At 43.7% G+C, this 22,178-nt stretch overlaps 1 long non-coding RNA gene across 2 annotated transcripts; it reads left to right on the top strand.

Annotated features, from left to right (window-relative positions):
• Positions 1–6: 6 nt before the first annotated feature.
• On the top strand, positions 7–21,265 carry LOC138954717 (uncharacterized). Of its 2 annotated transcripts, XR_011451948.1 has the most exons (4): positions 7–4,825; positions 16,267–16,375; positions 16,745–16,863; positions 21,206–21,265. It is a non-coding gene; the product is annotated as an uncharacterized lncRNA (long non-coding RNA). The 2 variants fall into 2 exon arrangements; XR_011451947.1 differs by lacking the exon at positions 21,206–21,265 and having other exon boundaries at positions 16,745–17,308.
• Positions 21,266–22,178: the final 913 nt, after the last annotated feature.

Raw genomic sequence — 22,178 nt, 5'->3', positions numbered from 1 at the left:
GCCTACCAGGGTTTTATTGGAACCATGGATCTTTTTATTTCTTTTCTTTTTTGGCATGGCACTGTTCTTCCGGTGAAAACGATTCATGTCACCATCTCAGATCTGACAAGGCCTTTACATGTAATGGGACAGTGTCATCGGTCCACTTGGACACATTCCAAACATCAACAGCCTGACAGCTTAATTGTTGTGCAGAGAGAGAGAATATTTAATTAAATAATTTATTAAAAACACACAAGTTGCCTTTGAAAATTGAATTTGTCAAAACATTCCAAGTCTGCACAGAAAGGACTCTGGCTGTTGATTGTCTTATCCCAGGTGAAAGCCTGGCTAGGTCTGAGACGGTGAGCCGAGTGTCGTTTTCACGGGAAGCACCCTGGCTGTTGATTGTCTTATCCCAGGTGAAAGCCTGGCTAGGTCTGAGACGGTGAGCCCAGTGTCATTTTCACGGGAAGCACCCTGGCTGTTGATTGTCTTATCCCAGGTGAAAGCCTGGCTAGGTCTGAGATGGTGAGCCGAGTGTCGTTTTCACGGGAAGCACCCTGGCTGTTGATTGTCTTATCCCAGGTGAAAGCCTGGCCGGGTCTGAGATGGTGAGCCCAGTGTCGTTTTCACGGGAAGCACCCTGGCTGTTGATTGTCTTATCCCAGGTGAAAGCCTGGCCGGGTCTGAGACGGTGAGCCGAGTGTCGTTTACACGGGAAGCAGCCTGGCTGTTGATTGTCTTATCCCAGGTGAAAGCCTGGCCGGGTCTGAGACGGTGAGCCCAGTGTCGTTTTCACGGGAAGCACCCTGGCTGTTGATTGTCTTATCCCAGGTGAAAGCCTGGCTAGGTCTGAGATGGTGAGCCGAGTGTCGTTTTCACGGGAAGCACCCTGTCTGTTGATTGTCTTATCCCAGGTGAAAGCCTGGCTAGGTCTGAGATGGTGAGCCGAGTGTCGTTTTCACGGGAAGCACCCTGGCTGTTGATTGTCTTATCCCAGGTGAAAGCCTGGCCGGGTCTGAGACGGTGAGCCCAGTGTCGTTTTCACGGGAAGCAGCCTGGCTGTTGATTGTCTTATCCCAGGTGAAAGCCTGGCCGGGTCTGAGATGGTGAGCCCAGTGTCGTTTTCACGGGAAGCACCCTGGCTGTTGATTGTCTTATCCCAGGTGAAAGCCTGGCCGGGTCTGAGACGGTGAGCCGAGTGTCGTTTTCACGGGAAGCAGCCTGGCTGTTGATTGTCTTATCCCAGGTGAAAGCCTGGCCGGGTCTGAGATGGTGAGCCCAGTGTCGTTTTCACGGGAAGCACCCTGGCTGTTGATTGTCTTATCCCAGGTGAAAGCCTGGCCGGGTCTGAGACGGTGAGCCCAGTGTCGTTTTCACGGGAAGCACCCTGGCTGTTGATTGTCTTATCCCAGGTGAAAGCCTGGCCGGGTCTGAGATGGTGAGCCCAGTGTCGTTTTCACGGGAAGCACCCTGGCTGTTGATTGTCTTATCCCAGGTGAAAGCCTGGCCGGGTCTGAGACGGTGAGCCCAGTGTCGTTTTCACGGGAAGCACCCTGGCTGTTGATTGTCTTATCCCAGGTGAAAGCCTGGCCGGGTCTGAGATGGTGAGCCCAGTGTCGTTTTCACGGGAAGCACCCTGGCTGTTGATTGTCTTATCCCAGGTGAAAGCCTGGCCGGGTCTGAGACGGTGAGCCGAGTGTCGTTTTCACGGGAAGCACCCTGGCTGTTGATTGTCTTATCCCAGGTGAAAGCCTGGCCGGGTCTGAGACGGTGAGCCGAGTGTCGTTTTCACGGGAAGCACCCTGGCTGTTGATTGTCTTATCCCAGGTGAAAGCCTGGCCGGGTCTGAGATGGTGAGCCCAGTGTCGTTTTCACGGGAAGCACCCTGGCTGTTGATTGTCTTATCCCAGGTGAAAGCCTGGCCGGGTCTGAGATGGTGAGCCCAGTGTCGTTTTCACGGGAAGCACCCTGGCTGTTGATTGTCTTATCCCAGGTGAAAGCCTGGCCGGGTCTGAGATGGTGAGCCGAGTGTCGTTTTCACGGGAAGCACCCTGGCTGTTGATTGTCTTATCCCAGGTAAAAGCCTGGGTCTGAGACGGTGAGCCGAGTGTCGTTTTCACGGGAAGGACTGCGCCTTTAATAACACGACCAGCTGACACAGACAGGGAGGTGCTGGTTATGTGGAAAGAGTACCAGGACGTTGGGGGGGGGGGGGGGTGGAAGGATGAAGGTTATGGGAGGGGCAAAAGTATTATAGTAGAATAAAACACAAAACACGGTTTTTTTTCGCTCAAGTATCTTTTTCATGGGCATTTTGCTGACCACCCGTTCTATGCAAAATGCTACAATCACAATTCAATACAGTGGCACCATGGTGGCCTTTGTGACGACCTAGATTTGGTATAGAGTTTCCCCCCTGTGATATTGTTTTAAACAACAGTAATTCTGTAGTTCGCCAAGTGCTACATATCTGCCATATAATCTCTGTTCTTAGCGAGCTGCACGGTAGTACAAATTGTAACACGCTCAAGTAATGGTCTGTTTAGTTCATCATTGTGACTTGGCTGATTTAGATACCATTTTACAAGTTTTATGTCTCATTACATGTCTGTGAATGATCTGCTCCTTTGGTTTCTACATTCATACCACTCCGTTCTTGTGTGTGTGGTTTTATTATTATTATTGCCTTTTGCTATTGACTTTTGTTGTACACGTTGATATGCTGAAGAGGCTATTTTCACATCAAATGTGTACATATTATACACTTATACTTAGAAGAAAATATTAGATGCCATTAAGTGTTTACTTAATGCTCTCTGAATGTTTCATACAGGCTGACAATTACGTCCGTAAGCGTTGCCGTGTTTTATATTTAGTCAAGCTTTGTTTTGTCTGTTATGACAATAGTATCCATGAAAACATAATCTTAATGTCAATCAATAATCTTTTACTGCCTAGACCGACAAATTTGGCGACGGCAAAACACAATTATCATTTTTTAAAAACATGTTATGTAACGTGCATATTAATAAGTATTTCTGTGATAAGACGTTACCCAATATTGACAGACTGTGTGGTGATATCTTTTTGCTGTGGTCTTTTTCGACAGTGATATCAAAATCAATGTCCAAAAACAAACAAACGAACTACAACAACAATCCCGGATTGATTGTATCTTTTCTATTTTGGAAATGTCAGCTTTCCAATCAGTGCTTGGTGTTAATGTTTTTAGAAATGAAACCCAAAAGGAATACATAATTTACAAAAAGAATGTGCACAGTGATAAAGGATTGTGGACAAAATAAGCTTTTTGTTTTGTTTTGTTTTTTGTTTTTCTTAATTTCGCAAAAAATATTACGAATTTCATAGATTAGACCATGAAGTCTAAACAACTCAAAATGTAAACGTCAATAAGGAATGATAGCATCGTTCACCGCGGCGAGGGATAGTCGACACAGCATCTTTCACCGCGGCGAGGGATAGTCGACACAACATCTTTCACCGCGGCGAGGGATGATAGTCGACACAGCATCTTTCACCGCGGCGAGGGATAGTCGACATAGCATCTTTCACCGCGGCAAGGGATAGTCGAGGTGTCGTATTAACAATAGGCACCGAAAGAAGAAGGGGAAACTGTTGCAATGAAAAAAGATGTCGGGATTTCAGAGTGAGAAACTGTGAGAAACTGTGTGTGTGTGTGTCTGTGCCGTGTGTGTGGGTGTGTGCTTGTGTGTGTTTGTGTGTTAGTGTGTGTGTGCCAGTGTATGTGTGTGTCTGTGTCTGTGCCATGTGTGTGGGTGTGTGCGTGTGTGTGTTTGTGTGTGTGTGTCAGTGTATGTGTGCGTGTGTGTGTGTGTGTGTGCGGTCGGGAATAGTGCAGTTTATTTCCTTCCTCCTAACACAATGCACGACGAGAGCTATGTCTGTAGAGCTAACCCCCAACCCCACACTCTCCCTTCCGTCCAGTGCCAAATGCCTGTGTTTGTGTTAACACATGAAATTTACGGCGCCTGTGTCGAAGTACACCTGAACCTTCGATAAACACCAGTCGAGCGCACCACAACCAAGCTGTAACCTCATTTCCAGACAAAAGACCAGTCGTAGGCTACACAGCAACAAAATGGCTTCTCCTGCAAATTGTGTTGACTAGTGAAACTGTGTAGTCCACTGCACCACTCGTCCTGATTCGAGTCAAATATTGGGATCTCCGGGCCGCTCTGTCAGTGATTGCTAAATATGTCGTAACGTTGAGTCTTGTCTCGGTTATTGTTGACTGTTCTGTTGAAAAGATCCGGGACAGGATTGGCGAACTGCGTCTGTCACACTTTCAAAGGATACAGTGAGTGAGGGCGTCAGTTTTGAGACTTAGTGAAGTGACAGCAGAATTTGAGTTGAAATTGCGAAATTAATCAAAGGTCTACCTGGCTAGCTGTATTGTCTTGGTGACTCACACACAAACTGTGTGTTTTGTTAGTACATGTAGTGTTTCTTATCATCAACTGGTGCTTCGTATTGTGTAGCCTATTCCATAAATACACTGGTGTGTGTGTGTGTGTGTGTGTGAAATCTTTCAAACTACTGCGCTTCGTATATATATATTATATGTACTACGTACTGTGATTTCATTTTTGTGTCCGTGTCCGAGTCAGTGCAAGTAAAAAACTCACAGTGTACAGTCACTGTACTAAAGGGATTAGGTAAAGACAGAAGAAAGATCCATACTACAGCTGTGTAGCTTCTAGTTGTCTAAACTGACTGGCGGTGTCACAGTGTCGATCCAAACTTCGGACAAAGTACACGATGAACATGAAAGCTCTCTTTGTCGTCTGTGTCTACTTAGGTGAGTATGGCATCTGTTCTGGTGAATACTTGTGACCTATTTTATATATATATATGTGTGTGTGTGTGTGTGTGTGTGTGTGTGTGTGTGTGTGTGTGTGTGTGTGTGTGAGTTGATGATGATGAGCGAGAATGAGAGAGAGTGTATGTGTGTGTGTGTGTGTATGTGTGTTCGTGTGTGTGTGTGTTTGTGGCCGTATGTTTGTGTGTGTGGGTGTGTGTGTGTGAATTTTTGAGTGTCAATGTGTGTGCCAGTGTGTGTGTGTGTGCGTGCGTGTGTGTGTGTGTGTGTGTGTGTATGTTTGTGTGTGTGGGTGTGTGTGTGTTTGTGTGTGCGTGCGTGCGTGTGTGTGTATATATATTTATATTCATGAATATATATGTCACAGTGGAAAGTGGAATCCAGAGGAATCTGAGATTCCCCTTGGGGAAATTAGAATTCCAGTTCCGCCTTGAGAAAACTGGAATTCTAATTTCCTCTGGATTATTGCCAGATGAAACTGGAATTCCAGTTTCCTCCAGGGGAAACTGGAATTCAATCTCTAGGGGAAAGTAGAATTTTACTTTGCCCTAGTGGAAACTGGAATCAGACTTGAAAATTGCTTCATTTTGTGCCAGATTTTACTGAACTTTAGAACGTAGTCCTGCTGACCGACTCAGTTTTTTTTTCAGCATTTTACCCAAAACATTTATGTTTTTGCCTTGTGTATGTAGTGGACTCGACTATGCTGAATTGAAGAGTGTTGTGGACAGATGTCGTAACTATTTTTTTGTTTGTGATGGAAGAGTTAACCAAGCCAATTTAACGTTCATTCATAATTTATTGCACACACACTCACATCTTTGTTTTGCAGCTGCCTTTGCAAGGACACAGAAGTGTTTATAGCGTGCACGACAAACTTCAACCCCCTACTCCAATCTGTTCCATGCTCGTCCATCCACTTTCCAAGTTTCTATTGAAGGTCGCCATTCCCACGCTCGACACAGCCTGCAAACAAACAACATAGTACATAAATACATACAATTTTGAATTTCCACCACCATTACTATCAAATTACTGTCATCAGAAACCGCATAAAGGAGCAGCAGCAGCGGAGAGTAACATCTTCATCAACAATCAATATCATCATCACAATCCTCCTCCTCCAAGTCAAGAGAGATAATTCAAGCTCCCTGTATTTGAAACAATGCTTGTATTAGTGATAATACATTAAAACTGCAGAACAACGACATTGTTCATGTAGGCACTAGTGTCATCAGCATCATTTTCATAATCATCGTCATCATCATCATCAACATCATCATCATCATCCTTCTCCACATCATCATCATCAGTAGCAACAACAACAAGATCGTTTCCAGCAATTCCTTCATCAGCATCATCCCTTCCATGATCATCGATCTTTACGTCCAACAAGCTGTGGTCGGAATAACTGCCTATCAATATGCCAGACGTTCAAACACTGAAAATTGACTACATACCTTGTGTCTGCGGGTGACGGGGGCGACCGTGGATCATCACAGTACCGGGCCACATGTTGCAGACTTCCTGAATCACACCAGCGGTAAATTCTTTGTTCTCTGCAAAGATAAATCAATAGATCAGCAATTACCTCGCCCATTGCAGTTGCAAAGCTGTTTTAAAGCATATATAACTTGTATTTTCTTTAGATTATCAAAATCCCTTTATCCAGAAAACATTGAAGGTAGGCTCAGGTGCACTGGATGACAATACATGAAACAGTACTTACCTCCCATTATCGCTCTGGAGAATTCTCGGAGGTCCAAAACTGCAGAACTGGTCGAAGATGTGACTTGCAACCTCAGCAGCCCTCTTAGACTTCAAGGCGTATGCCCAGCTGTACTTGGAGAAGCAATCTCGGGCGTGCAGAATCCACTTGTACTCATTGTCTGGTCGGCTTCTAAAGTCAATTAGGTCGATCTGAACTCGAAGAAGGAACGACAGGTTGATCATCGCCTTGCCTGATGGTAGACTCTTCACTGCTTGCCTTTGGCAGCACTAGTGCAGGTCTTGAGGAAAATGTCAATTACCTCCCATTTGATTCCGGCGTAGTTGCTTTTGACTTCTGCCCAGGTCTTGTCTCGGCCAGAATGGCCAACGTTAGTGTGGCATGTGGAGATTGTTTGAAAAATCTTCTCACGTGCGACAACCGGACAACCCGACTTCTTGCAAAATATTATATTCTGCGAGCCGACCATCCCAAGCTTGTACAGCTTTTTGGCCCAATGTTTGAATTTTGGACCGTCTGGACATGCCTCCTTCTCGTCCAAACTGAGCACCCGCAGAACTTAGTTGTATTTGTTTTGGGGCAGGCAAAAAGTCTCTCTATCGTTCATATTCAGTTTTTGTATGTGCGCATCCAATTGCTGGTAGAAGTTTGCTTTTTGTTGCTGGTCACCACTGTCACCGTTAATCTCCATACTGTCCTCTGCTTCTCTCTTGGCTGTCAAACTGAGATCTGTGTCAGCAACTCACAATTTGTTCTCACCAAGGAGCACTTAATTTGCTCCAGTACAGCTTAATGGAGTTGTATTCACGAATTCGTGATCTCAAGTCGTGGCAATTTGAATACACCTGGAAAACTGGTAAATAATTTGACATTCACTCAATACCTTTTGTTGTAATAAAACAAGTTCTAAGTCCAGTCAAATCTGGCACAAAATTAAGCAATTTTCAAGTCTGATTCCAGTTTCCACTAGGGCAAAGTAGAATTCTCCTCTGGATTCCACTTTCCACTGTGACTGTTCAAGTCTGATTCCAGTTTTCACTAGGGCAAAGTAGAATTCTACTTTCCCCTTCAGATTGAATTCCAGTTTCCCCTAGAGGAAACTGGAATTCCAGAGGAAAGTAGAATTCCAGTTTCCTCGAGGGGAAACTGGAATTCTACTTTCCCCTCGGGGAATCTCAGATTCCTCTGGATTCCACTTTTCACTGTGACATATATATATATCTATATATATATACGACTTGTGTCTGTCTGTCTGTCTGTCTGTCTGTCTGTGTGTGTGTGTGCGCGATGCACGGCCAAAGTTCTCGGTGAATCTGTTTCAAATTTGGAGTCCGTATTCAGCTACACCCCGGACACAACCTCATCGATGAGATATTTCAACACGTGCTCTCAGCGCGCAGCGCTGTGCGCGCTGAACCGGTTTTTTTTTGTTTTTGTTTTTTGTCGGGATCCACTACCAGTAACTCTTCCTTATCTTCTCCAGTGTTTTCTGCCGCGATTATCTCCCTTCCTCCGTGTGGCTTTTTATATTTAGTCAAGTTTTGACTAAATATTTTAACGTAGAGGGGGGAATCGAGACGAGGGTCGTGGTGTATGTGTGTGTGTGTGTGTGTGTGTGTGTGTGTGTGTGTGTGTGTGTGTGTGTGTGTGTCTGTCTGTGTGTGTGTGTAGAGCGATTCAGACTAAACTACTGGACCGATCTTTATGAAATTTTACATGAGAGTTCCTGGGTAGGAAATCCCCATACGTTTTTTTCATTTTTTCGATAAATACTTTTGATGACGTCATACCCGGCTTTTTGTAAAAGTTGAGGCGGCACTGTCACGCCCTCATTTTTCAACCAAATTGGTTGAAATTTTGGTCAAGTAATCTTCGACGAAGCCCGGACTTCGGTATTGCATTTCAGCTTGGTGGCTTAAAAATTAATTAATGACTTTGGTCATTAAAAATCGGAAAATTGTAAAAAAAAATAAAAAAATTATAAAACGATCCAAATTTACGTTTATCTTATTCTCCATCATTTGCTGATTCCAAAAACATATAAATATGTTATATTTGGATTAAAAACAAGCTCTGAAAATTAAATATATTAAAATTATTATCAAAATTAAATTGTCCAAATCAATTTAAAAACACTTTCATCTTATTCCTTGTCGGTTCCTGATTCCAAAAACATATAGATATGATATGTTTGGATTAAAAACACGCTCAGAAAGTTAAAACAAAGAGAGGTACAGAAAAGCGTGCTATCCTTCTTAGCGCAACTACTACCCCGCTCTTCTTGTCAATTTCACTGCCTTTGCCATGAGCGGTGGACTGACGATGCTACGAGTATACGGTCTTGCTGAAAAATGGCAGCTACTTGACTAAATATTGTATTTTCGCCTTACGCGACTTGTTTGTTGTTGTCGGGATCCACTACCAGTAACTCTTCCTTATCTTCTCCAGTGTTTTCAGCCGCGATTATCTCCCTTCCTCCGTGTGGCGTCAATCCATATTCCCGTTACTACGTTACTATTTTTAGAAGGTCACTGCACGTTACTATTTTTAGAAGGTCTCCAGTGTTTTGCGCGTTTATCTCCTTTCCTTCGTGCGCAGCCTGGTATTCGGCTCTACTTCTTTCCGGCGAAGCGGGTAATCATCTAGTATATATATATATCCCATGACCTCCCTTCTTTGTCTCTGTTACTTCAGTATGGGTATATATGTTGTATTTGTATAGCTCAATAAATACATCATGGACTCCAAAAAATATATGATAGTGCAGATTCTGATTTGGGCAAAGAACTACTTTCCTCCCGACCTTTGACCTCGCCCCGAACAATCTGACACATTTGTATGAAGTTCCAAAATCGTATTGCACGGCTCAGAAAACCATATCAGTTGCACGCAAAAATGAATCTCAGAACTGATCTGATGTATGGGATGCAATAAACAAACGTTTCTTTCATTATTAAAGCAATGCAGATCGAAAAAAAACGAACATTCAACTCACAAGATAACCAGATGCTAGCGAACCAAAACAAAAACACGAGTACCCTCCCTTGCATCGTTAGCAGACGACTTTTGAGCACCTGGCACGGTTTGGCTTCGCTATCAAACATCGGCTGTTTCACGTGTTTTGCGAGCAAGTCTACTCTTTTGCCTGGCTCTGCAGTAAGTCCACATTGGCGATGAAGGTATCCAAGAACTTAACATGTGTGTATTTTTCCGTACTCCAGTCATATTCCTTCAAAATGCAATCAATCGGCGGTGACAGACGTGTCAGCAATTCGCGACTTCAACTCGATCCCGTTTTCCTCACAACCATACCAGTTTAGGTTCATCCATCCAAACACACTCGCAAAACAGTTTATCACGTAGATACATTTCAAATAGGGAGCAAATCGTTAAATCTAAACCTACATATTTGTTGCCAAAAATGTGCTTCTCTGTCAATAAGCCTAATTGTATAATAACACGTTCGAGAAAAACAACGTGGAATCGATTCTGAATCGAGTAAGCCAAATGGGTCCCAAACCCGTTTCGCCCGTTCTGCCGACCTGAAACGCAAAACAAAAGAATTGTGCGCTTAAACTAAATTAATTTCTATACGACTTCATTACTTTCTTGCAACTTATGAACCTTTACTTAAAGCTTTTAAATGGTCTGAAAGTAGTGTTACCGCGTACTTATCGATGCACTCATTCGTTTTATTTTTTCAGCGACGGTCACTTAGTTTAAGGTTGCAAAAGGGCTAAGTCTCGCTGGCACCACTGTTTTACAGTCCACAGATCGCAACAGTGCCGCTAGTAGTCTACACTTTGTGTTTGATGGTAGAATGGGATATACAGATTACAACACTCGTGGTTTTTTATATGGCTTGTATTTCAGTCAAGACCCAACGGGAATATCAATCGAGAGCCACTCGCCAGAGGCTCGTGTCTCCCGATGATATTCATCCGCTGGGTCTTGACTGAAATACAAGCCATATAAAAAAACCACTCGTGTTGTAACCTATACATATATATATGTATGCGTGTGTGTGTGTCTGCGTGTGTTTGTCTGTGTGTCTATGTGTGCGTGTGTTTGTCTCTGTATGTCTTTCTCTGTGCCTGTCTAATATATATGCATAATGGTAAAAAAAAAATTTTAAAAGGTATTCTATGTGTGTGTGTATGTGTGTGTGTGTGTGTGTGTGTGTGTGTGTGTGTGTGTGTGTGTGTGTGTGTGTGTGTGTGTGTGTGTGTGTGTGTGTGTGTGTGTGTGTGTGTGTGCGATATTCCAAAGACTGTCTTTATGTCACCTCTTGCTTGTTGTTTTGTTGTTCCTCCTTGCTAAGGCAGTGTAAGTCGTCTGTTACATATATATATGTATAGGTTACAACACGAGTGGTTTTTTATATGGCTTGTATTTCAGTCAAGACCCAGCGGATGAATATCATCGGGAGACACGAGCCTCTGGCGAGTGGCTCTCGATTGATATTCCCGCTGGGTCTTGACTGAAATACAAGCCATATAAAAAACCACGAGTGTTGTAATCTGTATATCCCATTCTACCATCAAACACAAAGTGTAGACTACTAGCGGCACTGTTGCGATCTGTGCAGGGTAAAACTGTTGCCAGCGAGACTTAGCCCTTTTGCAACCTTAAACTAAGTGACCGTCGCTGAAAAAATAAAACGAATGAGTGCATCGATAAGTACGCGGTAACACTACTTTCAGACCATTTAAAAGCTTTAAGTAAAGGTTCATAAGTTGCAAGAAAGTAATGAAGTCGAATAGAAATTAATTTAGTTGAAGCGCACAATTCTTTTGTTTTGCGTTTCAGGTCGGCAGAACGGGCGAAACGGGTTTGGGACCCATTTGGCTTACTCGATTCAGAATTGATTCCACGTTGTTTTTCTCGAACGTGTGTAATTAGGCTTATTGACAGAGAAGCAAATCTTAGGGAACAAATATGTAGGTTTAGATTTAACCATTTGCTCCCTATTTGAAATGTATCTACGTGATAAACTGTTTTGCGAGTGTGTTTGCATGGACTGATGAACTTAAACTGGTATGGGTGAGAGGAAAACGCGACCGACACGTCTGTCACCGCCGATTGATTGCATTTTGAAGGAATATGACTGGATTACGGAAAAATATGTGGACTTACTGCAGAGCCAGGCAAAAGAGTAGACTTGCTCGCAAAACACGTGAAACAGCCGATGTTTGATAGCTGAAGGCGCACACCAAAACACACTACCGACAGATTCTCAAAAGTCGTCTGCTAACGATGCAAGGGGAGGGTACTCGTGTTTTTGTTTTGGTTCGCTAGCATCTGGTTATCTTGTAAGTTGAATGTTCGTTTTTTTCGACCTGCATTGCTTTCATAATGAAAGAAACTTTTGCTTATTGCATCTCATACATCAGATCAGTTCTGAGATTCATTTTTGCGTGCAACTGATATGGTTTTCTGAGCCGTGCAATACGATTTTAGAACTTCATACAAATGTGTCACATTGTTCGGCGCGAAGTCAAAGGTCGGGAGGAAAGTAGTCCTTTGCCCAAATCAGAATCTGCACTATCATATATTTTTTGGAGTCCATGATGTATTTATTGAGCTATAAAAATACAACATATATACCCATACTGAAGTAACAGAGACAAAGAAGGGAGGTCATGGGATATAAATATATATATATATATATACTAGAGTAATTGCGACAAAGTTACACCAAAAAAGCGCTAGCACACACAGAACAACAAAATGTGATAAAACATCAAACCTAAGAAAAGCAGCGTTCAATGTGCAATGAACTGCAAACCATTTACACAGCAGCAAACATGTGACGCTTTCTGAAATTTCGGTCAATGTAGCGATATTTTCTTTTTACCAGGCTCGGCGCTTGAATACACTTTCTTTGTTTTCTTGCGTAGCTGCTCGCCATTAGTAATGCAAGAATCTACAGCTTGGTGAAGGCAGACAGTTACGAAGGAAAAGCTAAATGCGAAAAAACAAAAAAAGTGGCTACATTAACCGAAATCTCAGAAAATATGACACATGGGAGTGAAACAAACACATAAACACAGCATTAAATGAGCAAATAGTGTGCACAGAATAAAAAAAAGTTTTACACATCAGCAAATTAAATATAGGGCCTACAGTGGGTTCTGTGAACAATAACAAATCATATAATTGGGAAAGAATAAAACAGCGTTAAATTGTGCCCTTTTCTGAGATTTCAGTCAATGTGGACAGTCTGAGAATTCAAAATGTGTACACTTCAGCAAACATGTGAGTGAAAAATAAAATGTTAACCCTTACACTGCAATTCTGTAACACATGTTAACATAGCCACTGGTGAATTAACAGAGAGAAAAATAACAAAAATCGGTCATTTAGGTTTTCGCATCCATGGGAGGTAATCGGAACCGACCAAACAGACTGAGCCAGTAGCGCGACATATTATGTCGTGACAACCAGGTGACAGTATACGTAAAGTAGCGCGACATATGTCGCGACAACCAGCCTAAGGGTTAAAATGTGAAATTGGTTCTGCGTTCTGCGAACAACAAAATGTTTACACATGCATTGTGCACAGAGAACAAAAGTTTACAGGATCACCATGGCATGCATATATGGCATTATGATGGTTAGGCCTGAAGAAATAAATTTGCTTTTGTTTAATATTTCTCTTGGGCTGCAAGCCAGCACAACATAATTAAAACATTTCATTTGCCAAATCAGCGCCACCAAAACTGATAAATAGGACTAAGCATGGAGTATTCATTGCAGGGGGATTTTTTCTTCTTCATTAATTACAGAGTTAATTATGAATAAGCAACAACAAAAACGTGTTCAATGTGCAATGGCACGCGCGTACAGAACAAAATGCCATACATTTATTGGGAGATAAAAAAAAAGGGCACAGTGGTGGATTGGCCATGACTTGTGCAGTGACAACAGTAACATATTAGATTTAGAAGTAATTGCGACAAAGTTACCCCAAAAAAGCGCTAACACACACAGAACAACAAAATGTGATAAAACATCAAACCTAAGAAAAGCAGCGTTCAATGTGCAATGAACTGCAAACCATTTACACAGCAGCAAACATGTGCCGCTTTCTGAAATTTCGGTCAATGTAGCGATATTTTCTTTTTACCAGGCTCGGCGCTTGAATACACTGTCTTTGTTTTCTTGCGTAGCTGCTCGCCATTAGTAATGCAAAAATCTACAGCTTGGTGAAGGTAGACAGTTACGAAGGAAAGGCTAAATGCGGCAAAACAACAAAAGTGGCATCATTCGTCCAAATGATGGTTAAAAACAAGTCGCGTAAGGCGAAAATACATTATTTAGTCAAGTAGCTGTCGAACTCACAGAATGAAACTGAACGCAACGCAACGCAGCAAGACCGTATACTCGTAGCATCGTCACTCCACCGCCCGTGGCAAAGACAGTGCACGTGGAATTGACAAGAAGAGCGGGGTAGTAGTTGCGCTAAGAAGGATAGCACGCTTTTCTGTACCTCTGTTTGTTTTAACTTTCTGAGCGTGTTTTTAATCCAAACATATCATATCTATATATTTTTGGAATCAGGAACCGACAAGGAATAAGATGAAAGTGTTTTTAAATTGATTTCGAAAAAAAAATTTTGATAATAATTTTTATATATTTAATTTTCAGAGCTTGGTTTTAATCCGAATATAACATATTTATATGTTTTTGGAATCAGCAAATGATGGAGAATAAGATAAACGTAAATTTGGATCATTTTATAAATTTTTATTTTTTTTTACAATTTTCCGATTTTTAATGACCAAAGTCATTAATTAATTTTTAAGCCACCAAGCTGAAATGCAATACCAAACCCCGGGCTTCGTCGAAGAGTACTTGACCAAAATTTCAACCAATTTGGTTGAAAAATGAGGGCGTGACAGTGCCGCCTCAACTTTCACGAAAAGCCGGATATGACGTCATAAAAGACATTTATAAAAAAACTGAAAAAAACGTTCGGGGATTTCATACCCAGGAACTCTCATGTCAAATTTCATAAAGATCGGTCCAGTAGTTTAGTCTGAATCGCTCTACACACACACACACACGCACGCACACACGCACACACGCACGCACATACACCACGACCCTCGTTTCGATTCCCCCTCGATGTTAAAATATTTAGTCAAAACTTGACTAAATATAACAACCAGCAGCGAACGGAAGCTGAAAACTAAAGGTGCATATATATAGTTCAAACAATCATTCAACTGTATTTATTTGACCTTACACAGACTGTAAGAAAAGGCAAACCGTCGTGAACAATATTTTTCCCCAGGAAGCGACTCCAAGAACACAGAAGACTCGAAGGTGAGTGACGTACCTTGTAGTCTTTCTGTGATAGTAGTAGTCCAGTGGACGATACCTTCCGCCTGTGGTCTGACTAAAGACTGCGCGACAGCACGCGACCGCAAGCGGCGACCTTGCACTACCTTGCACTACCTTGCGGGGCCTCAAACCAAAGCATGTACGTGTAATATTTTTTATATATCCAGTATCTTCACAACATTATCATACTTTGTACCGAGTTTTAAGTCAGAGAAAACACACGGCTAGGTTCGTCTGAGATGCGGTCGCGTAGTGTTTAGTCAGACCGTTCGCTTTCGGCCAATGGGATAGCTGGGATATTTGGTCTGCTACGAAATTGCAAGCCGAAAAGCCTCAAAAAGCCATTTCGCTTTCGAACTCGTTAATCTAACCCGGCGCATCGTGTTCAGCGCGATCCGTTCCTACGGGATAACCGAGGGACAGGGGCCAAATCGGCGGGGTTTGGTAGGAGATACGTCCACACGGCGAAAAAGCCCACGCTTCGCCGGGTACCCGGCTTTGCCGGGAAGAAGTAGAACCGAATACCCGGCTTTGCCGGATCGCCGGCTTTGCCGGCTTTGCCGGCGCACCGTACGAAGGAAGGGATATAAACGCGCAAAACACTGGAGAAGATAAGGAAGAGTTACTGGGAATGGATGTACAGAAAAACCAAAATCGGAAGGGAGATAAACGCGCAAAACACTGGAGAAGATAAGGAAGAGTTACTGGGAATGGATGTACAGAAAAACCAAAATCGGTTCAGCGCTGCGCGCTGAGAGCACGTGTTGAAAATTTTCATCGACCAGATCGCCGTGCATCGCGAAGTGACAGACAGACAGACAGAAAGACAGACACACACACAAGCCGTATATAGATATAGATAGCAGACAGACAAACGGACGGACTGACAGACAGACTGGCAGACAGGACGACCGAATGAACGACACGGACAGGCGGTCAAACAGACGAATAGATAGACGGACAGGCACTCAGATACTGGATCTTTTTCTCATGCTAACTCTCTTTTCTTTGTCGGTCTGTTTTCCTGAGACACATGTTACACGAAACGTCGAATTGATTTTATGCTTTTAACTCAAAATTGTATGTTGACATATTCATTCATTTATCTATCGATTAATCAATTAATTTATCAACGTATCATTAATTTCATTCCTGATAATGTTTATAACTTATACTAACTGTGTTGTTATCTATAAAAATAGATTTATTATTATTATTTATTGATCTATTTATTAAACTATTATTTTTTTATCTGTCGTTCTAATTAATATAATTTTCATATTCTTTGGCATTCATTTATAAGTCTCAACGTATTTATTTTATTTTTTACATTTTTTTTTAGTTTTCGAAAGAAGTAAAGGAGCAGTTGATTACGATGCATGTCTGCCACCATGTATCACTACGTTCCACGAGGCAGCGCTCAAGGCCACATCAAGTCAGGAGATGTGCAGGTAACCAAGCTAAATGGTGTTTTCTTCACCTGTAGCGTAGAACAATGTATGGGTGAGAAAACTAGAATGTGTTTTATTTTTCTGTGGTGTTGCACAGTTGATGATGATTAACGACATGTAGTGTTTTGTGTGTGTGAGGATATTGTTATAGTGTGTGTGTGTGTGTGTGTGTGTGTGTGTGTGTGTGTGTGTGTGTGTGTGTGTGTGTGTGTGTGTGTGTGTGTGTGTGTGAGTGTGTGTGTGTGTGTGTGTGTGGGTGTATGCGTGCGTGCGAGCGAGCGAGCGTGCATGTATTTTTGTTTTTTTGTCATCCTTAACTGACTAAGCCTTACGTGTGCGTACATGCGTCTGTGTGTTTATTTTGACCAGTGTGAGCACCGAAGCAGTCAGCTGTTTAACGAGCAGATGTCGGTTGCAAGAACGAAACATACCTTCCATTTTCTTCACCTACCTTCAACAACTGTACAACGTCACGGGTTTTTCTTGTGGTAAGTATACATTTACCTATGAATGAGTTGTTTTCAAAACACAGAAGGAGACTGAGAAATAAGTTACAACGCGAGTGACGTTTTCATTTTCAACAAATATTTAACCATAGGAGTTGATTTCATGAATTCGTCGCTATAACCTTCGTGGTTGAAAACGACGTTAAACACCAAATAAAGAAAGAAAGAAAGTAAGATTTCATGAATATATGCTATTTCCAAATATTTTCCTGGCCTGTCTCAAAAGACACGCTTTCACAGATTGTTTGTTTACATTCAGCGCATTAAACTGCAACACTCAAGTGACGCATTCTGATCATCATCGCTCCACGACTATCGCCAGTTATCTCTCTGACCGGACGCTAAAGTCCTACACGAATCTATCAAAACAAGAATACAGAGTTATCTCCCATATGTTGTTCGCGAGACGAAAATGATTGCAGATTGGCCGACTTCTTCTTCTTCTTAGTGATAGGTAGCCAACATCAGCATGGTGATGAATCTGCTACGCTTGGGTGATGGTGGTTCCGGTCTATTGCTTGGTCAGGGGTGAAGTTCAGGGGGGGGGGGGGAGGTTGGGGGTAGGGGGGGGGAGGGATGATGGGTCAGTGGAGAGTTGCCAGCCTGGCCTGAAAGGATGCCAGGGATGGCGCTGTGGCAGTTTCTACAGGCAGGCGGTTCCACTCTGGAATGGTGCGCGGGAAGAATGTTTTCTGCCTGTAGGCTGTCCTGGAGTGGGGGATTTCGTAGGACAGAGCGTGGGTCTGCCTGGTCGTGCACTTGGGTGGTCTTGGCTTTGGTGCGTGGTTACTCTTCACTGCGACAAGGTCGTGGTGGACTTTGTAGAAAGTTGTTAGTCTCGCTCGCCTCCGTCTGCTCTCAAGCGTAGGCCACTCAAGGTCTTCGAGCATGTTGTTGACGCTGGAGGTCTGGCGGAAGCGATGCGACACCCATCTGGCTGCTCTTCTTTGGACCTTTTCGAGAGAGGCACTGTCTTCAGCGGTGTGTGGGTCCCATACTGGGCTGGCATACTCTAGGATGGGTCGTACTAGTGCCTTGTATGCAGCCGCCTTGACCTTCTTGTTGCTGAGCTTGATGTTGCGTCTAGCAAAGCCAAGTGCTCTGTTCGCCTTGGTGGTGATGTTGGCGATGTGGGTGTTCCACTTCAGGTCTTTGGTCAGGGTGACGCCGAGGTACTTGGCCTGGGTCTCCTCCTGGAGTTTCTGGCCGTGGAGCTGGTACTCGTATGGTAGGGTGGTACGGCGTCGGGTCATGTGTACGGTGTTGCATTTGGCAGGATGGAATGCCATCTTCCACTTCTGTTCCCAGGACGCCAGTCTGTCGAGGTCTGTTTGGAGGTTTTCTTGGTCCGCTGCTGTCTTGACGTCAGCGTGGCACGCTGTGTCGTCGGCGAAAAGTCGCGCGGTCGAGGTCAGGTCTGACGGGAGATCGTTTATGTACAGCAGAAATAGCGTCGGTCCGAGCACGGACCCTTGAGGAACGCCACTTTCCACTGGAGCTAGCTCTGAGATGGCCCCGTTGACGACGACGGACTGCTTCCTGTTGGTGAGGAAATCCTCGACCCAGGCGTTAACTTTCCCACCTATGCCGTACTGACGGAGTTTGTGCACGAGTAGACTGTGGCTGACCTTGTCAAACGCGCGGGAGAAATCCAGCACTAGAAGGTCCACCTGGTGCCCTTGCTCAAGCGCGAACGAGGCCTCGTCGACAAGCCCTAGCAGCTGGGTCTCGCATGATCTTCCCCGTCGGAAGCCGTGTTGTTCAGGACAGAGTATTTGGTGTTGTTCGCAGTAGGTGAGGATGGCGCTCACAATGATGTGCTCTAGGAGCTTGCAGGGGATAGATGTGAGGGAGATTGGTCGATAGTTCTCCGGCCTGTAACGCTCCCCTTTCTTGAACACTGGCGTTACATGGGCTAGCTTCCAGTCTGCTGGTACCACTCCCGATTTGAGAGAGGCCTGGAACAATAGTGTTAGCGCCGGTGCAAGCTCCGTCGCTACCTCTTTCAGGACGCGGGGGCTGAGTTGGTCTGGCCCACTAGCTTTGTTGGGGTTCAGGTTACGTAGGAGTTTTTCAACGCCTGGGGCCGTGATGGTGATGTCTTCGAGGGGTGGTTGTTGTGGGCTGAGAGGGGGCATGGGGCAGCGGAGCTCAAAGTCTTCTACGTTGAGTTCTTCTTTGGTGCTGAAGGCAGATTCGAACTGGCGGTTTAGCAGCTCTGCTTTCTCTTTGTCATCTGTGATCAGTTTCCCAGACTCCTTGAGCGCAGAGATGCCAGAGTATTCGTTTTGCTTGGACTTGATGAATGTCCAGAATTTCTTGTTGGGATGTGGTTTGTCATCACAGTCCTCGGTGATGAGTCCTTCTACGTAGCGCCAGTATTCTTTCCTCAGCTGGCGCTGTATCTGGCTCTTTAGGGTCTTGAATACTGGTTTGAGATCAGCTCTTCCTGTCTTTTTCATTAGTTTGTGGATCCGATCACGTATCTTGATCTGTTTTAGGGTCTCGTGGCTGATCCAGGGGGGGGTTTTCTTGGGGCCCAGTGTCTTCAGGGGGATGAACTGGTCGATCTGTTCATTCAGCCCTGTTTTGAGGTCTGACCAGATGGTTTCAGGGTCGTCCAGGTGTCCCGAGTGGGCGTCGAGGATGGAGGTGGTGAGTTTTTGGGTGGCAGTGCGAAGGCTGTCCCAGTCAGCCTTGCCGTAGCAGCGAACTTGGCGCGCTTTCTGTCGGACCCGTGAGGGGTTTATCTGCAGTTCGGCATATACAATGTCATGATCTGAGATCCCAGGGACAATTTCGATGCGTGGGAAGAGGCTGGGATGATTAGTCAATACTAGGTCAAGGGTATTCTCGCCCCTTGTGGGCACCTCAACAATCTGGTCCATTCCGACGTCAGCTATAATGTCTTTGAAGTCGTTGTGTAAGCGAGGGAAGGCACAACTTTTCTTTACACTCTTGGACTTCCAGTCCCATCCCGGGAAGTTCCAGTCCCATCCCGGGAAGTTGAAGTCGCCGCCTAGGCGACAGTGATCTCCGTTCTGTTCTTCACAGTTATAATAAAGACATCGTTCTAAGGTCAAAACAAGTCGAAATTTTAGGACTGCTGCCGGAAGGAGACCGTAATATATGGTTGGATCACTGTCAGAAAAAATCGTCTGCTCCAGTGAGCGCCGGAACCAAACGGTTGATTATCACGTGACACTTTTGTTATATTTGTAATTTAACAAGAGGCGAAGCCTTCAAGGCTCACGTAAGAAATCGACAAACAGTAACACAAACTCAATCACTCCGTCACACACACACACACACACACACACACACACACACACACACACACACACAAACACACACACACACACACACACACACACACACACACACACACACACACACACACACACACACACACACACACACACACACACAGAAAGAGCATAGGTGTCGTGAAACTGCAAGAAAGCGAGACACTAGATCTAGATCTGTCTGTCTGCATGTAGCCTACTTACAGGGACACGACTGCCAACTAGTCTCAGTCCGCTCAAAAAAACAATGACCGAGACTTTCAGTAATTCCTTCGCGTGACGTCAAACCCTCTTACGTCATAATGTGACGTCAATGTAACGTCTTCAAATGTTAAGTTTCTACCACATACATACATACGCACGCACAGACACACAAAAGTTAGCATCGCATAGGCTACACTTACGTCTTACGTGAGCCAAAAATTACACAACACCATAAAAAATCATTATCGACGATCGCGAATCTGCTTATATCCATAACACATTACGAAAAGATCTAAATATGTTAAAAAAAAATCGATGTTCTCGCCAGACAAGGAAAACCAAGGCATCCTGTCAGGGATAGAATGAGCCGAACTCATTTTGACCTGAGGTCAGGATGTCACGTGACGTGGATGCCAAGAGTATGTATCAGGGATCAATTTAAAAAAAAAAGATTTTGTTTTTGGTTTGTTTGCATCATTGATTAATTAACTGAGGTATTAATCATGACGGGAATTCATAGAAAACATTTTGTTTGCCAAGCGATAGGCAATCATTGGAATTAAAATGGATAGACAATCCATACAAAAATAATTGCACACAACGAGCTGATATACATACGACTGGGCACAGCTAGACAGACAGAGAAACAGACAGAGAAACAGAATTTAACGTGTTTTTCACTGTAATTTTAGCAAGATATGCGACATGACGTTCCCAGAGCGGTCGATGACCTAGAGACAGACATAGAGACAGACAGAAGGACAGACAGAGAGAAAGACAGAGCATATCCAATGTGTTTTCCACTGTAATTTCAGCAAGGTATGCAACAACCCCTGATTACGTTCCCAGAGGGGTGGATGCCCTAATTAATGCACGTAAGTCTATCTATCTATCTATTTATTTATCTATCTATCTATCTATCTATCTATCTATCTATTTATCTATATATATCTATCTATCTATCTATATATCGATCTATCTATCTATCTATCTATCTATCTATATATCTATCATCTATCTATCTATATATCTATCTATCTATCTATCTATTTATCTATCATCTATCTATCTACACACACACGCGCATCCATCTATCTATCTATCTATCTATCTATCTATCTCTCTATTTAACCCCACACACACGCGCACACACTCACACACACGCACAAACACACACACACACACACACACACACACACACACACACACACACCTCGCACCCCCTAATTGGCGTAGAGGCGCGTCCCCCGGGTGGTGGATGGGGGAGCCTTCTCTACTAATTTCTGAGAGAAGGTCGCATCACTCTCGATGCCGTGAACCTAATTAGGATCTTTTTCTTGTTTCTTCTCTATTTCTGCCTCCCCAAAGTCCTTTTACTTTCCTTTTCTCACCCATAAAATTCTTCACTTATTACCCTTGTTAAGTGGTTCTTGTATAGAATATAGTCAATGTTTGTAAAGATTTTAGTCAAGCAGTATGTAAGAAATGTTTAGTCCTTTGTACTGGAAACTTGCATTCTCCCAGTAAGGTCATATATATATTGTACTACGTTGCAAGCCCCTGGAGCAATTTTTTGATTAGTGCTTTTGTGAACAAGAAACACTTAACAAGTGGCTCTATCCCATCTCCCCCCTTTCCCCTATCCCATCTCCCCCCTTTCCCCTATCCCATCTCCCCCCTTTCCCTCGTCGCGATATAACCTTCGTGGTTGAAAACGACGTTAAACACCAAATAAAGAAAGAAAGAACACACACATACACACACACACACACACACAGACACACACAC

This window comes from Littorina saxatilis, unplaced genomic scaffold, assembly GCF_037325665.1.
Source record: "Littorina saxatilis isolate snail1 unplaced genomic scaffold, US_GU_Lsax_2.0 scaffold_1669, whole genome shotgun sequence".
Classification (NCBI taxonomy): Eukaryota; Metazoa; Mollusca; class Gastropoda; order Littorinimorpha; family Littorinidae; genus Littorina; species Littorina saxatilis.
The sequence above is the reverse complement of the archived record's forward strand: the minus strand, read 5'-3'. Positions and strand labels throughout refer to the sequence as shown.